Here is a 14,470-nt window from a genome sequence, read left to right as displayed (position 1 = left end):
CAGATGTGAGTGCAGGCAAGAGGGGAAGGAGAACCTGAGATCAGACAGGTAACGAGGAGCCAGATCAGATCCATCTTGACCTGGAATCTCGGGATGCCCGAGCCAGAAGGGGCCTCAAAGACTGCATGATAACCTACCACTTGCTGGTCAGGTGAGAAAATGAGGTGGACAGGGTCGATGGGCACTGGTATAGAACTTGGTTCCTGTACAGTTTCTCAAAGCCAGGTCTTGCTAGTGAGGACCTTGCCTGGGTCCTGTGCAGGGCTGTGCTCTCCACTCTGTCCACGTGTCCAGGAGAGACCACCCCACTGGCCACAGCAGCAGGGCAGGGAGACTGGGTGGCTGCCGCTGCAGCACTGTCCACGAGGGGGCGCTGGCCCAGCGCGCAGCTTCTCCCTTCATCCCCGGAAACTCCCTGATCTCGGCTCCGCAGGGCTGTCGCCACCTGGCTCTGTCCCCAACTCCAGCCCACGCAGCGGCTCCTTCCCACCCAGGCTTGCCCCCTTTGTCTCAACCAACCTCCCTGCCTCTCCTTCTCCCCCTCCCCTCCCCCCTCTTCCCAAGCTACCGGGGGGGGCGGGGGGGACCAGGCCCAAGAAGAGCTCTGAGAAGGGGACCCCGCCTGGGTTTTGAGGGGCGGAGGAGTGGGAGATGGGGAGGGGTGGCTGAGGGCGGGGCAGGGCGGGGTGGAATGTGCACAGTCACGAGTGCTGTCTGCCCTGCTCCCCGGGGGCTGGCTCTTGCTCTCTCCCTGTTGTGTTTGCTGCTGAGGGGTCCCCAGGGGCTCATTTGGAGCCCGGGAACAGGGCAACCGGGGAGTAAGGGCAGAGGCGAGATTCGGAGAGGAGAGCGGGGGCCTCTGCCCGCCAGAGCCCCTGGGAAAGGAGGCCGCTCCCCACCCCCCAGCCCCACTCGCAGGGCTTATCACCTTCCACAGCCTCGGAGAGGCGGAGACCGAGGCACCAGAGAAAGACTTCCAGGCACCCTCCTTCCCTGCCCCCGGTTCCCGGATGTGTCAGGACGAGGCCGGGGTGGACTGTGCCCGCACAGCGCTCTGCTCTAGGCCACCCTGAGTCCTGCAGGGCTGCGGCGGGCGGTGCTGCCGCGGCCCCTTATCAACGCCCTGTGCCCAGGCCACACCCGCCTGGCACACACACCCAGCGGGGAGAGGAGAAACGTCCAGAGAGCCCCTACCCCACCGCTCCACAGGCCGGGGATGGGAGGGAAAGCCAGGACGGCTGATGCAGGTGGGGGTCGGCGCCCAGTCTCTCTGCCCCACTGTCCCCAGCTTCTCCTTCGTCCTCTTCCCCCACCCTGACCTCGCTCTCTGGGCCTCTGAGGCCTAAACCCCCAAACCTGAGGAGCAGAGGTCAGCGGGAGTCCCCAGCTGACCAGGGAAACAGGCTCCTCCCCTGAACCTTGGTCTTGCTCAGCAGCTGGCCCGAGGCCAGGAGCAAGGTTTCCCCTCTCCAGAGGAAGACTTCCTGCTGGCCAGAGGCCGGGGAAATCCCAGAAGCCGAGCTTCCCCTGCCCTCCAGGGACTCACACCCGCCAGGCCAGGGCAGGGAGCTGCTGGGCCCTCCCAAGGCAGAGCGGGGGCGGGGGGAGGGGCTGAGGGCGCGGGGGGAGGGGCGAGGGCGGGACAGGGTGAGAGAGGGGCTGGGGGGACGTCAGGGAGCAGGGTCTGAGGCCCAAGAGGGAGGGAGAGGGGACCTCGTTCACCCCTTCACTTCTGGGTTTGGGGTTGCATCACTGACATCCCGCTCAGGGGAGGGGCTGAGGGCTGGCCGGACAGTGGAGGGAGGGGGAGGGGGCTTGGAGACAGGGAGGGGCGGGTGCCCGATTTGTCAGTCAGAACCGGGAGGAAGGGATCGTGATGGGCTCAGGGGAGGGAGGAGACAGCTGGCAAGGCCCACTCTCCCCCAAGCGCTGGGACTGGTGGTCCCGCCGTTCCCCCCCTCACAGTCGGCTGGGGTGGGAAGATGGGGAAGGGAGGAAGGAGAGAGTGAGAGTGAGGGGTGTCCACGTGGCAGAAAGCGCAGCCCCCGCAGGAGAGAAGGCAGCGTGCATGGGGTGGTGCTGGGCATTAGAATGGTTATTCTTGTCCTGTTTCCCTAGAGATCTCCTTCGGGCCCCCTCACAACAGCTGTGATGTATTCCTCCTCCAGCTCCCCTGCTGACGGCTTAGGGGACCAGGCCCAGAATCCCAGCCAAGGGCGGGAAGCCTCGTCTTCCCTGCAGTGAGCACCCCCATCCCACATTCTGTCTCCCTCCTTTGCAGCTAACTGCCCTCCTGACCAAAGCTGAGCCTTCTCCTCCCTCCTCCTCCAGGAAGCTCTCCTAGACTGACCTCCCCACACCCCCTCATTCCAGGGCTCTTCTTCAATCCGGCCACAATGGCCAGACACCCTTTTCTCTCCTGGGCGCTGAGAGGTGGCTGTGTAAGTGTTCCAAGCCCTGTGGCTTCCTGGGTGTGTCTCGGGTCTCCCATTAGTAACAAGTCCAGGGCAGGGACCTTGACGTCAGGTCACAAGCCAGTCCATGTGGGGAGGGGGTGGGGGAGCCGCCAGTGGATTTTCACAGCCCCAGATTCTAATTAAAGGGTCCCCATCTCTCCATCACAACCTGCCTAAGCCTGACCTTTGCATCTCCCCTTTCCCCACTTTGTTCTCAAACCCAAGCCATCAGCCTTTCCCAACTTCCGGTTTTCAGTTAACAGGTCCACCCTTCTCCCACCCACCCAGGCTGGAAACCTGGCGTTATCTTGACTCCTTCCTCCGACAGCCCAGATACAGGCTCACATCCAGCCCTGCCTTTTCCAGTGCTCCAACCCCAGTCACCTCACTTCATCTCAAGTCAGCAAGCATTCTTGATCACCTGCCAGGGCCTGACTGGTGTCAGGTGCTGATACACAAAAGATGAGTAAGGTCCCGGCCTTGCCCTCGAGGGCGTCACCGCAGTGTTAGTTGCACTATAATAAGTCTTATACTGGAAGCACAGAGAGCCCTGGAGTTGGAGAGATGCATTTCCACTGGGGACATGAGGAAGACAGTCTGGACTCACCAGTGACTGGCTGGGTGGCCTTGGACAAGTTACTTATGCTCTGAGCCTTTGTTTCCTCAACAACAATAGGAGAATGATAAAAACCCTTGCAGGATTTGGGAGGATTAACTGTAATAATAGCTAACATTTATCAGCTCTCATTAGGTACCAAACCCTCTCCTAAGTGTTTTATAGGTAACAGGTCATCTTGTCCTTGCAGCCCCCTGTGAGGTATGGGATACAATCATCCCTATTTTCAGATGAGGAAGCTGAGGCTCGGGGAGGTTAAGTACATTGCCGGAGTGAGCCCAGCTAAAAAGGACTGATGCCGGGATTTGATACAAGACATTGTTTCATAACGATCATATTCACCTATGCAAGTTTATCTTCAAAATAATTGTAATAATAACTAACGTTTTTCTTTTTTTGAGCTCTACTCTGTGCCAGGCTCTATGTTGATAACTTTACTTGCATTTAATCCTTAGAACCACCTTGAATGGCAGATATGATCGTATTGTAAGAAAAAGGAGGCTCAGAAAGGTTAAGTAATGCCCCAGGTCATGCAGCTAGGTCCCTGGAGAGTTAAACTTGATTCCAGGTCTGTCCAACACCAGAGTGTTCTCTTCTGCCCTGCACCCTCCCGTGGCTCAGCCTGTCTGCTCACCCCCCAAGCTCACACAGTCACCATGCTTGTTCACCACGCTTGTTAATGTCCACCCCCACCAACTCTCCACATCACCTCTGATTCTGACCACCTCCACTGCTCAGATTCCCACCCACCATTCAAGGCCCAGCCTTTCTGGAAGCCCTCTACACTGATTCATTCAAGCCCACCCTGGCGTCTCTTCCAGACAGCACATAGCACATTTGTGGCATGTATTTTGACACTTGATCATATTTAAATGACAGTGTAATTACATATTATTTGGCTTTGTCTTCTAATTATTTAATATTTAGAAATCGTATATCCCCAATCAGTGCAAAACTTCCTTGAGTGCAAGAACCTTAACTTTCCCTTCACTTATTCTGTCTCCTCCCCCCATCGCGCAGACTGCTAGGCACACAGCAAGTGCTCCTTAAATAAACAGAGATATAAAAGGCATTGAAGAGGCAGGAATTCCTAGATGATTAATCACCTTCGTATCTTACTGTACGGATGCATATCTATACAATATGTAACCCCAGACAGACAAGCATAAACCTCACCTGAAGGCAGCTTCTCCCTAGGATTCTGGGAGCTAGGGTCCTTTGAGGATAGATCAACCAGAGGACAGCTTTACTGTCCCCTCCCCACTGGCAGTGCCAGTTCCTTGTCCTTCCCTCCCTCCCTATCCTCCCTGGACGAGGGTGCTAAGAGATTTACTTGAGGGGAGGAGAGGGGTAATGGTGGGACAGAGAGGGCGCACAGGGCCGCTGACAGCACTTCAGCCCAATGTGTCTGACCCTCCTGTGTCTCTGCAGTGACCCACACAATCAGGCGGGGTTTCGTGAGTTGGTAACCCACACAGAGGCACACAGGGTCCAGCCCTCAGAAGGTCCCCGCAAATGCAAGTGAAAACATAGCCTGGGCTCCTTCCTGGCTCTGCCACTTATGAGTGACAAGGAAGTTCTGGGGCAATTCGCTGACCTCTCTCAACAGGCTCTTAGCTCTGTCTTCCAGTTCCATCGTTTCCTCATCTATCCTGAGCAGATTCCCCTTAGTGTCTCCACAAGGGCCACGTGAGAAGATGCACGTAAAGAGCTTCGTGCAGTGCCTGTCACACTGTGAGCACTCAACGCAGAGCAGCCATCGTGGGTGCTGTTGTGACTATTGCTGAGATGGGGGACACAGATGGGAGTTGGGAATGTACGTGGAGCTGGAAAGAGCTGGAGGTTTGGCCTTGGGACCAGACAACTCATACCTGGGGTCCAGAGATCAGGAAAAGAGCTCCTAAGGGTCCAGGCCTCCCGCCATGATTAACTACCCTTTCCCTCCCTGCACTTTTCTAATCATACCTCTCCTGCCTCCTCAGCAAGGGTTGTGCTCTATCTCCAGTAGTTTTCTTATCATGTCTTCAACATAAGCATTGCTTGTCTCTGCTTCCGAAACTTTGCACAAAACATTCGCTCCTAGATATTCTCCCTCACTCCTTCCCAATACGTGCCTATCACCTCCTCCAGGAGGCCTTCTTGACTAGGCCTCTCTACTCCTCTCCTTGATTCCAGGGGCAGCCTCACCTTGCAGTCGCTCAGACCTTGCTTAGTCATGGCCTCCTGCCTCCCCACCCACTGGAGGAAGCAGATGCCATACCCCCATCTTGAATGTAAATGCCTGAGGGCAGACACCTGGCCCCTTTAAAATTCTCCCCACTGCATCGGAATGCCTCTTTCTGAGCTATGAGCTCCGTGCAAGCCCACCTCTCCGTGCTCTGTTTTCAAAGACAGTGAAACACACCCGCCCCTTCTCACCTTCTCAGAGTGATGGAAGGTAACTCAGAAAAGAAGGCTGAACATCTGGGAATCAGGGATCCAGAGAACAGCAAGATAATCATGATTTAAACGTGCTTCTGTCCTCAGCAACGAGCGTGAAGGAACATCATGGTGCAGTAGAAAAATCCTTCTGGAAGAGAGCCCAGGAGAGCCAGGATCTGATTCCAGCTCCACTCCCGACATGTTGGGTTACCTGAGCAAAGAACTTCTCCATGACTCAGTTTTCCTGAGTGCCGAGGCTGGTGCCTATACATCCCAGACCTTATATGGCTGCCCCTTCCAAGATCCCTTAAGCCTGAGCGAAACTTTTATTTGCCCACTTATGATTGTAGGAAAATAGAGCTGGCCCTAAATGAAACTGTCAAAATCTGAGAACTATGTTTCACAGACCTTCCTGTTCTTTCACCCCAGATCCCTTCCACCAGCTTCCAATAGTCAGTGGGAGGAGAGGGCAAGACCCCTTCTCCCAGATATTTCCCTCATTTATTCCATCTAAACATGAAATAATTTGAGTAGTAGAGTCTTGCAGCAGTGAGGTGAGTTTCAGTCAGTTGCCTTTCCCAGGTCAACTGAACTTTAGGCCTTCAATCAGTAATAATGATATGATTGACTGTATTCCATATTCCAATAACGATCTCTAAGAATATTTTGATGGAGAGATCCTAGGGAGCCCTTTATCCCTGAAATTCTTTGTGCCCAATCAAAATATTACAAATAAACCTTATTTTGTGCTTATGTGGTTCTGTTATTTATTGCTATATATAATAAACCACCCCCAAATTTAGCTGTCTAAAACAAGGGCCATTGTGGGTCAGGAACCACGTGGCACTGAGTGGAGTTACCCAGTGGTATTCAGCTGGGGGCTCAGCTCAGCTGGATGGTCCAAGGTGACTTTTCTCATTTGTGTGGTATCTTGCCTGAGATGCTGGAGAGACTGATCTTAGTTGGGTGCCTTTCTCTTTCCATGTAGTTTCAGGGTCTTTGCACATGCTTTCTCTAGCAGGGGGACCAGACTTCTTAAATGGTAGCTCAGGGTTCCGAGAGAAAAAGGTAGAAGCTGCAAATCCTCTCAAAGCCCAGGCCCAGAACTCTCACGGTGTCACTTCTGCTACACTCTGTTGGTCAAAGCAATCAGAGCCCAGCCGACATTCAGGAGAAGAGGAAATAGATCCCATCTCTCCAGGGAGGAGTATCCAAGAATTTGTTGCCATCTTTAATCCACCACCCAGAGTAACCTGATGGAGACTTAGAAGGAAGGATGTGTGGGAGAGGAAGTGAGGGACCTGGGATGAAAAAGCCTACGGAGAGTTTCTTGATGTAAAAGTTGAAGTTTCAGGTTTGGCTGAGGTCGCTGAAGAAGGTAATAAATACCTCAACGTCCTGGATATCTCTTCTCTCTATACCCCAAACCTAGCCTATCCTGGTAAGATCCCAGGAGTTTGGCTAATTCAAAACCCAGCCTATGGTCTAGAACCCACTCTACCCAAACGCCTACCCCTTTTCTAGGATCCTCTATTCCCCATCTCCTATCACCTCCTGTCTTCTCCTTTTCTTCTAAGGAATTCAGACCCTGTACATCTTATCCTTACTATCTCCCAGGACTAGTTTCTCTAACCAGTAATCACCACCTTGCATTTAATGAGCACTTCCTTTGTACCAGAGTCTGTGCTAAGTGCTTCAAATTCATTATTACGTTGACTCCTCGCAACAAGGCATTACTCTCATTTTGCAGATAAGGAAATGGAGATCCAGAGAGATTATGCAACACACCTGAGCTTGTATGCTCCAACTCAAAAGTGCAGCCTTTAATTACCAGGTTATACATCTACTCTTCCAATTGTCTACCATTTAAATGACCCATCTGTGTCTTTATGGGATGTGAGGGTTGGAAGGCCCTCAACATGCTAAAACGAGGACCCCATTAGAAGGCAAGAGAGGGGAGGAGGAAACTCAGGGACCCCAAATCCTTAAAGATGGGAATGCAAGGAATATTCTCTGTTGAAAAGTTATGGTCAAGGTTTCTGTCTTAATTTATGCCATGGCGTGTGAGTCAGTGGTGAGGAGAAATCTGTACGTGATACCACAGAAAACTGGTTACAGAGAGATAAAACAGAACTAAGCAGGAAGAGAGAAACTGAGGAGTTCAGCTGGCAGCATAATAGCACCAGAGTTACCCCTCGCTTAGCTGGAAGTCAGGCTCTGACAACCCCAATTCTGTGGAATGAGGCCCCAAATCCAGAAGTGAAAAAGGCCTTTAAGCACCCAAATTAGCTATAACACAAAGCTCTCGAACCAAAACCAGATCCTTAGCGCTCCACACAGAGCCTTACTGGGTTACACCGAACAAAGTTTCTAAGAGGCTGACCTCTGGCTTCCCAACCCATGGCCCTGGGAGGACAAGGTGGGTGTGGGTGAAAGACCTTCTGAGAGGGAAGTGTTTTAAGAGCAAAGGGACAGCAAACCATTTAACAGCAAAGGACAACAGGACTCGAAATTAGACGCAGCATTGTGCTGTATGTCACTTCACTTTAGAAAAAGGATTATAATGCCTCATTGTCTGGTGTCTGATGGTTTATCAAGCCCTTTCACACACATTATCTCATTTCAACTCCGCAGCAAGCCTATGAAGTAGGCGCCAAGGAGAAAAAATTACACAGAGAGGCTTAGTGACTTTTCCATGGTCACACAGATCAGCGAGCGTTGGAGCTGGGAACAAACCCAGGTTTTATGATGTCTAACACAGGCCTTTCTCTCTACACCATGACCCAGCCTTTTCCTCTACATCAGGATGCCTCCTTTTTCATAATGAGGGCTGTGAGTCATTAAGAAAAGGTTAGTTTACACCTAGTAGACTCTGTTGAATGAGACAGGGAAATAAGTAATACATTTTTTAAATTTTTTTATTAAAGATGACACAGATAGACAAAGGTTGGCATTTAGGATAAAGTTCAGCTTTCTCTTCCCAGCTATTGGGTGGGCCAAAAAGTGCCTTCAGTTTTTTAAGTAAAAATAAAAGACACATTTTTCATTTTCACCAAGAACTTTATTGAACAACCTATTCACCCTTTTGTTCCACTACCTTCTGCCATTTTTCAGGCAACTTTATAATTCCATCTTCCCAAAACTTTTTATCTTTTTGAGCAAAGAACTATTCCAGGTGCCTTTTACAGTCTTCCAGGGAACTGAAAATTTTTCCATTAAGAGAATTTTGTAAAGACCGAAATAGATGGAATCCGATGGTGCAATGTCTGGTGAATACGGCGGATGAATCAGAACCTCTCAGACAAGCTGTAACGGTTTTGCCTGGTCATCAAAGAAACATGAGGTCTTGCGTTACCCTGCTGGAAGATCCTGATGCGTTTTCTGTTGACTAATTCTGGACTCTTTTCGTGTGCCAATTTCAGTTGCTCTAATTGGGAGCAGTACTTGTTGGAACTAATTGTTTGGTTTTCCGGAAGGAGACTCCTTAATAAAGGACTCCCTTCCAGTCCCACCATATACACAACATCACCTTCTTTGGATGAAGACGAGCCTTTGGTGTGATTGGTGGTGGTTCATTTCGCTTGCCCCATGATCTCTTCTGTTCCACATTATTGTACAGTATCCACTTTTCATCGCCCATCACAATTTGTTTTAAAAACGGAACATTTTCATTATGTTTCAGTAGAGAATCGCACGAAGAAATATGGTCAGGAAGGTTCATTTCGCTTAAATTATGTGGAACGGGGCTTCCCTGGTGGCGCAGTGGTTGAGAGTCCGCCTGCCGATGGAGGGGACACGGGTTCGTGCCCCGGTCTGGGAGGATCCCACGTGCCGCGGAGCGGCTGCGCCCGTGAGCCTTGGCCGCTGAGCCTGCGCGTCCGGAGCCTGGGCTCCGCAACGGGAGAGACCACAACAGTGAGAGGCCCGCGTACCGCGAAAAAAAAACATTATGTGGAACGCAAACATCAAAGTAATTCACATAACCAAGCGGGTGCAAATGATTTTCAACACTTGATTTGGATATTTTGAGTATGTCGGCTATCTCCCACATGGTATAACGTTGATTGTTCTCAATTAATGTCTCGATTTGGTCGCTATCAACTTCAACTGGTCTACCCCACCGTGGAGCATCGTCCAGCAAGAAACCTCCAGCACAAAACTTCACAAACCACTTTTGACGCGTTCAATCAGTCACAGCACCTTCTCCATACACTGCACAACTTTTTGTGCTTTTCAGTTGTGTGTTTACCTTTCTTGAAATAATAAAGCATAATGTGCCAAAAATGTTACTTTTCTTCTTCCATCTTCAATACTAAAATAGCTACACAAAAATTCACCAATTTTGTTAAGTCTTTTTTTAAATGCACGCTGATATGACAGCTGTCCCATACAATCTAACAAAATTGTTTCGAATGAAGTTAAAGACAATTAAGTGCTACTAGAGCCATCTTACAGGGAAAAAAAAATGAACGAAAGTTTTGGCCCACCCATTACATTATAATTCTAGTCTTTTACCATCTATGCCTAGTTGCCATACAGCACAATGATGGGCAGATCACTCCGTGTCTCCTCAACTTTCAGGCATCAGTTCCTCCTCTTCATCTTGATTCTACCACCTTAGTTCCGTTTTCTCCTCTCTCTTTTGAACTTTCATAAAACTCTCCATTGGGATCCCCACTTCCAGTTATGATCCCTCAAATTTATCCTCCACTTACATCATTTTAACCAAGCCAACAGGAAGAAAGTCACAGCTCTTAGCAGCAATCAAAGACTCACTCCACGATCCAAACCCTGCCAACCTCCACGGGTTAAGTATTGTCCCTCCTGGCTCCACACTTGGATTCCTACAACACCAAAGGCTTCTTGCTACTAAGTTTCTCCCTCATAGCTGGTGGCTTCCCTTTTTATGATCCTCTCTTTCTGAAGGACCCTTTGTCCGGCCATTAACTCGATTAATTTTCTGCACACCTTTAAAGACCCAAGCTTAGTCGTCACCTAGACAACTCTCCTTGTTTTCCCCGCAGTACCCTATCTCCACACCACAATGCCTCTACCCTTGCATGTATCGATCACAATGCTTGTGGTTTTAGGTAACAGAACTCCTACACCTAAAGCAGCTTAAACAATAGGGGCTTATTGTCTCTTTACAAGAAGTCCAGAAGAAGATGGTTCCTGAATTGGCTCAGTGATATCAGGGACGAAGTTAGCGTCTCTGCAATTCTTTTGGACCTTTTGCAAGATTTCTGCAGTGGATCCAAACTCATGACAACATCCAAATTCAGGGAAGATCTATTCATTTTCTAGGGTTACCATAACAGTATCACGGATGGGAGCGCTTAAACAACAGGACTTTATTTTCTCACAGTTCTGAAGGCTGTAAGTCCAAGATCATGGTGTTGGCCATGTTAGTTTCTTCTGAGGTCTCTCTTCTATCTTAAATGGCCATCTTCTCCCTGTGTCCTCACGTGGTCTTTCATGTGTGTGTGTGTGTGTGTGTGTGTGTGTGTGTGTGTGTGTATACATGTGTTCAAATTTCTTCTTCTTTATGAGAATACCAGTCGTATTAGATTAGGGTCCACCCAAATGGGCTCATTTTAATGTAATTATCTCTTTAAAGACCCTATCTCCAAATACAGTCACATTCTGAGATACTGGGAGTTAGGACTTCCACACATGAATCTGGCGGGGGGGGTGGGGGGGGACACAATTCAGTCCATAACAGAAGGAGATGCAGGTATAGGAGTTCCCCTCTGGGAATATCACTTTTCAAGTGAAGAATCCTTCCCAGTATCCCTCCAGTAGATTTACAGGGTAGGATTTGGTAGCATGTCCTTTTCCTAGTTACAAGGGGAGGCTAGGAAAGCAGTTTCACTTTTATAATGGGAAGAGGGCTCTGCCAGACAGAAAGAAAATGTTGGGAATTACTGAGTAGATTACCAAAGTGTCTGTTGCACTTTTCCCCCACGTGTGTCACGGCTGTCTGCTTATGTGTCTGTCTCTCCCATTAGGTTCTCAGCTCTTTGAAGCAGAGACCAGTGTTTCAATCGTCTGTGTACTCCTAATGACTAGCACAGCACCTGGCTCATAGTAGGTGTTCAGCCAATATCTACTGAAGGAATGAACAAATAGAGTTTAATGAACTCGATGAACCTGTTTATGTTATATTTGATTACAACATTAAACTCTGTTCATATATTTGGCTTGCTTTGTCTGTGGTTCACACCTTTAAATATCTGTAGGGAGTATGGCTAATGGAACTGTTATTTCAATCAGAAGAGACCAAGCTCCATGAGCTTTGTTTCCCCAAAGTCTGGCGGGGTGCATGGTATATAGCGACTGATGCATGAATTGTTGTAGAATGAATGATCGATGGATAAAAAAATTAAAATATTTAAAAATTAGAATATATTTAATGCTTTGAAAAAATATCGTTACATACTTAAGAAGTTATTATGTTTTCTAGAAAAATGTCTTCCAGAACTGGGCATCCCTTCTGCTCTGTTTGTATTTCTAAAGGTTCTTTATCACCAGGTAGTTATATCACCTATTCTATTCTAACAAAGAATGATCCTGATGAGATTGGCCAATGAGCCCATAATGCTTAGACCAATTTCATCTGAGAAGTAAAGATAGACTAACAAATATAAGACTGAGCTATTTATGTGATGTTTGATTTTGGTTCTGTGGAGTTGCAGGAATCATGTCATAATTCCCCACAAAGCACTGATCCCCAAGTATCTGATCTTCCATGTTCTACAGAATAGGGAAGAGCCAGGCACCTAGCTAATGAATGGCATTAGTTGTGGGGATAAGTGACTGATTTAGTGGCAGTTCCCCAATGTTAGGAAGCCTCTGAGGATTTCCATCTAACTCCAACTTCCCTCTCTGCAACAAGGAGAAGGGACCCAGGCAGCTAAGGTGTGTGGAGCAAGGGAGGCGAAAACTCAAAGTTGCCACAAGTAACCAGGTTCCCAGAGGCAGTGTGTAGTTTGGCACCATGAGACTGTGTAACCGTGAGTTCAGTCTCCTTTCGCCCAATTTCAGACCCAAGGGACCCACATCTCCTTCACGCAGTTCAAATAATGAGGTTCAATTTAAACGTTCAGGTTCAATTAGTGTTTCAGGGGCAGTCTTAGGGCAAAATATTTTCCACAAAGGATGTAAGAGAAACTAGCACTGTTCTGGGCCACATTGACATGCAGGGGCAGGAGAGGACTTGGTCTGCAAACAGCATCTGCATAACGTAGAAGCTGGACAAGATGGCACTTGTGTGTGTCTTTGTGCTTCTGCGGTGCCTGTTCTCTGTGCCCCAGGTGCTTTGCTAACAGCCAGAAGAACGTGTGTGCTAGGGTGTTTTCCTTCCAAGTTTTGACTTTTTCTTCTTTCCTTAAAGTATTAGCAGCCCAGATTTTTGCTGCAAATTCAAGACCTGTTATTATAATGATGGTGATTTGTTTTAATTGTGCCAATGAACCTGGTCTTAATGCACTATTGCAAGCACATTAGCCAAGCCTATTACAATAATCTATTGTTGAGAGAAAAATATCCTGGCAGTACATGTATCTAGAAGTTCCGCCTTCTGAATTGATGCCAAAATATGATAGATTCCCAGTTCCTTATGATGTCCAACTACTGTACATGAACTCCCACTCCCCTCTCCCGCCTGCCAACATAATGACTAGCTTCGCTTTGATGTTCTCTGCTTTCCACAGTGGCTTTAACTCTCTGCCAGAGTCTCCTGCACTAAGCACTCTGCTATTTGAAATCCCATTACCTGCAACTCCGCTAACTGGCATCTCGCAGATCAAAGGTATAATAATTGAGGAGACACTGCAGTGACTTCTGAAGCATTTAGAAAATATTTGACTGTGTTTAGAGTAGCTTAACATGGGCGTTTCAGCGTATTCTGCATTTTTTTCACACTTGCTCCAAATTCAATCTATCAATAAATTACACTATAATACATTCTCATAAATTAAGATGATATAGACAGGCTGGAACGAATAACAGACCAAAACCAACCAAATAAAACTGACAAGAATTAATGTAACGTAAAGTCTGGCATTTAGATTTTAAAACTACTTAACAGAAGAGTCCTGGGTTAACAGTTCCCAAAAGAAAGCCATGAGAATTTTGACTATCTACTCAGCAGTGTACTACGGCCTCTGAAAAAGTCAATCCTATCCAAAGCCACCTTTAAAAAAAAGAGGGGGCAGGGAGAGCAACCAACTCAAGGAGGGAGAATAGTTTTATTCTCTACTTTGCTCAGACCAGGTCTGTGGAGGACTGTGTTTAGTTATTGAAGCCACATTTGGAGAGAAAAGGAACTAAGGTTGTTTTTTTCCAGCAACTACTTAGGGAGGCATAATACCTGTCTTCAAAGAGCTGATGGGCTGTCACATGGAAGAAACATTAAATTTAATCTGTGTAGCCCCAGTGGCCAGAACTAGGAGTCATGGGTAGTTATGTCAGTGGAACACATTTCAGCTCCATATAAAGAAGAACTTTCTATAATTAGGGTGATCTAAACGTTGAACTTGGATGAATCAGGAGGGACAAAAGAAGACTTCTAGGGTATGGTAATTTCTATTCTCTGCCTGGGTTGTAGGTACTTAAGTACTTTGTGTTATTATTGTCTTCAACTGATACACATATATTTTCATATACTCTTTTGTGGCTATTATGTAGTTTACAAAATATTTTAAAAATCTAGGTTGACTAGGTGTTGGGCAAAGCAGTGACCTTCTCATCATCATGAGGGTTCCAGGAGAGGCTGGTAGCACTTAGAGAGAGGATGGGATAGATGACCTCTGACATTCATTCCATCTCTAAGATTCTACACATTCAAAAAATGTGTGCACAATTATTAAAGGAAAGCTTTTAAAAATATTCTTAAGGTGATTGCCTGTTAATTAATAGGATCTGAGGCCTCGCTCCATTTTTCGTGACAACCATTACTGGTGTTTGTTAGACTGTG

General features: G+C 47.9%; 1 long non-coding RNA gene across 2 annotated transcripts; it reads left to right on the top strand.

Moving 5' to 3' along the window:
- The first annotated feature begins 585 nt into the window (after window positions 1-585).
- Window positions 586-6,246, top strand: LOC113614058 (uncharacterized). 2 transcript variants are annotated; one of them, XR_003430436.1, is made up of 3 exons: window positions 586-1,247; window positions 2,374-2,441; window positions 5,599-6,246. It is a non-coding gene; the product is annotated as an uncharacterized LOC113614058 (long non-coding RNA). The 2 variants fall into 2 exon arrangements; XR_003430435.1 differs by lacking the exon at window positions 2,374-2,441 and having other exon boundaries at window positions 606-1,247.
- The last annotated feature ends 8,224 nt before the right edge of the window (window positions 6,247-14,470 follow it).

Source organism: Aethalodelphis obliquidens, unplaced genomic scaffold (assembly GCF_003676395.1).
Source record: "Aethalodelphis obliquidens isolate GAN/ISIS:26980383/991018 unplaced genomic scaffold, ASM367639v1 scaffold90, whole genome shotgun sequence".
Lineage (NCBI taxonomy): Eukaryota > Metazoa > Chordata > Mammalia > Artiodactyla > Delphinidae > Aethalodelphis > Aethalodelphis obliquidens.
Note: the sequence above shows the minus strand (reverse complement) of the source record. Positions and strands in the feature narration are given on the sequence as shown.